The sequence below is a fragment of the Mandrillus leucophaeus genome, unplaced genomic scaffold (assembly GCF_000951045.1).
Source record: "Mandrillus leucophaeus isolate KB7577 unplaced genomic scaffold, Mleu.le_1.0 Scaffold2, whole genome shotgun sequence".
In the NCBI taxonomy this organism is placed as follows: Eukaryota; Metazoa; Chordata; class Mammalia; order Primates; family Cercopithecidae; genus Mandrillus; species Mandrillus leucophaeus.
In genome coordinates this window covers 12,361,386-12,364,592 of record NW_012102031.1, presented here as the reverse complement: position 1 = coordinate 12,364,592, position 3,207 = coordinate 12,361,386, and the positions used below count along the sequence as shown (strand labels likewise).

General features: G+C 42.9%; 1 protein-coding gene across 1 annotated transcript in view; it reads right to left on the bottom strand.

The window, feature by feature from the left end:
* The window catches only part of EIF4ENIF1 (eukaryotic translation initiation factor 4E nuclear import factor 1), a 56,649-nt gene that overhangs the window by 21,806 nt on the left and 31,636 nt on the right, over positions 1 to 3,207 (bottom strand). The gene's annotated exons all lie outside the window — the stretch shown is intronic.

Sequence of the window (3,207 nt, the reverse complement as noted above, 5' to 3'; positions counted from 1 at the left end):
ATCTCCTGACCTTGTGATCCGCCCGTCTCGGCCTCCCAAAGTGCTGGGATTACAGGCTTGAGCCACCGCGCCCGGCCTATTTATTTATTTTTGTAGCAGGGTCTCACAAGCTAGTCTTAAACTCCTGGCCTCAAGTGATCCTGCCTCAGCCTTTGATAAATATTTCTAAATAAAACGAACAAATGCGTTATTTGCGATTTCCTTTGTAGCCTAATAATTTGGTTAAGTTATATAAAAGGTAGTGTATTCTCACTTTTGTTATAAAGTTCTGTTTATATTTATTAACACCCAACATTTGTAGAGCTTACTAAGCATACAACACTTTTTTTGTTTTTTGTTTTTTTTCTTGAGACGGAGTCTCACTCTGTTACCCAGGCTGGAGTGCAGTGGTGTGATCTTGGCTCACTGCAAGCTTCGCCTCCCAGGTTCACACCATTCTCCTGCTTCAGCCATTCTCCTGCTTTGGCCTCCCAAAGTGCTCGGATTATAGGCATGAACCACCGCGCTTGGCCTCCAATACTGTTTTAAGCACTTACATACTTGTCAATTGATATTCATATCCTTTACAGCCTTTCTTATTTTTCCCAATTGACTTGTAATTTTCTGAGTACTTTGTATTAGAGTTCAGTTGGTTATATAACACACAGCATCTGTTTTTACTGACCTCAGTTTTGCTTTTTAGTGGATTACAGAATATATAATTTAACAACACCTCCACAGAAAGCATGGAGACAGAGTTAATGGCTTTGTTCTGACTGCTTAGCATTAACCATGTTTTGGTTCAGGATAATGGCCAGAGGACAAACAGTGCTCAGTTGCTATTCCTACCTATATGCTTCAGAGGTAGTATATTTGGGGGAGTTAAGAACAGAAACTCATTACTGGAACTGTATAAATTAGAAGTCAGTTTCCACCATTTACTGGCTGTGTGACTTTGAGCAAGTTATCTAAATTCTATGCCTATTTCCTCATCTGTAAATGGAAATAGTAATCTAATTTATAAGGGATTTGTGAAGATCAGATAACTTACTGCAACAATCAGCACTATATGCATGTTACCTGTTATTAAAAGTTTAGGTTTAGGCCAGGAGCAGTGGCTCATGCCTGTAATCTCAGCACTTTGGGAGGCCGAGGCAGGCAGATCACTGGAGGTGAAGAGTTCAAGACCAGTCTGGGCAACATGGTAAAACCCTGTCTCTACTAAAAATACAAAAGCTAGCTGGGTGTGGTGGTGTGTGTCTGTAATCCCAGCTACTCAGGAGGCTGAGGCACAAGAATCGCCTTAACCTAGGAGGCAGAGCTTGTAATGAGCCGAGATCACATCATTGCACTCCAGCCTGGGTGATGGAACAAGACTCTGTCTCAAAAAAAAAAAAAAAAAAAATCCATCTGTCTTCTAAGAGAATGAAAAAAGAAAAAGTCACTAAAAGAAAAAAAATACTATACCCTCAGAAGTTAAGAATTTGAAAGGGCCACTCAGTTTTAGATCTACTAAATTAAACTTGCATCTGGATATAATCCAAAGGACTGGCTAGGAGACTTACAATTAAAATTGCTGCTGGAACTTTAGGAACAAAACCACACAAATTGTTGCCAACATTGCTTTGGAGCCACATTCCATATGCTTCAGAGCAGTGCTACAGACAAGTGTGGACCATGCTGATCTGTATTGAGATAATAATGAGAATAAATGCTTGGAAACTGGTCGGGCACGGTGGCTCACACCTGTAATCCCAGCACTCTGGTAGGCCAAGACGGGTAGATTACTTGAGCTCAGGAGTTCGAGACCAGCCTGGCCAACATGGTGAAACCTCATCTCTACTAAAAATACCAAAATTAGCTGGGTGTGTTGGTGGCGCCTGTAATCCTAGCTACTTGGGAGGCTGAGACAGGAGAATCACTTGAACTCAGAAAGCAGAGTGAGCTGAGATTGCACCACCGCACTGCGGTGTGGGCGACAGAGACCTTTCCTCCAAAAAAAAAAAAAAAGCCGGGTGGGGTGCTCATGCCTATAATCCTAGCACTTTGGGAGGCCAGGGCAGGCGGATTGCCTGAACTCAGGAGTTTGAGACCAGTCTGGGCAACACAGTGAAACCCCATCTCTACTGAAAAACAAAAAATTAGCTGGGCATGGTGGTGTGTGCCTGTAGTCCCAGTTACTTGGGAGGCTGAGGCAGAATTGCTTGAACCTGTGAGGCAGAGGTTGCAGTGAGCCAAGATTGCACCACTGTACTCCAGCCTAGGTGACAGAGCAAGACTCCATCTCCAAAAAAAGAAAAGAAACTTTTATACCAATTTGGCATTGTCATGACATTTGTACTTTATACTAAAATATTGTTCTTCAATGGAATGGAAATAAAGCCTGGCACCTCATCACAGAAAAATTTAAGAAGACTGCCTAAGAACACATCTGTGGCCCTGTACCTATCAGTACTACACAGTGCCTGCTCACTTATTCTTGGTGGCAATCTTCTGGGTGTAGGGGAACAGGCAGTGACAACGGAGACAGACCAATGTTGCCTGCTCTGTTGTGCCCAGCTTTGTCCGCTCATACAATAATCAAATAAGGAGCAGTTATGATTAAGGAGTAGGTACTAATCCATAAATGCTGATGGGGCAGGAGCAAGGGTGGGTAGCGAAAGATTCAGGGAGAGCTTACTACTACTTTTAAAGTCCAGAAAGACTGAACCTCAAGAGTTTAACAGCAATGCTGAAAGTATTACAAGTTCCTTTTCATTAAAGGTTTTTGGAACCATCACATCCAAAAAGTATCAACCAGGCAGCCTCCTCCAAGGAATGCAGATCAGTGTGACAACAATTGTCAGTTATAAAAAGCCACCTTCACAGTAAGTCTACAACAAACAACTAAAAGGAGACAATGTAAACATCTAAAGAATTTGTATGCCGGATGTGGTGGCTCACACCTGTAATGCCAGCACTTTGGGAGGCTGAAAAGCAGGTGGATCACAAGGTCAGGAGTTCAAGACCCGCCTGGCCAACATAGTGAACCCTCGTCTCTACTAGAAATACAAAAATTAGACAGGCGTGGTGGCACGCATCTGTGATCCCAGCTACTCGGCAGGCTGAGGCAGGAGAATCACTTGAACCCGGGAGACGGAGGTAGCAATGAGCCGAGATCGCACCATTGCACTTCAGCCTGGGTGAAAGAGATTCAGTCTCAAAAAAAAAAAAAAAAAAAAAAAAAAA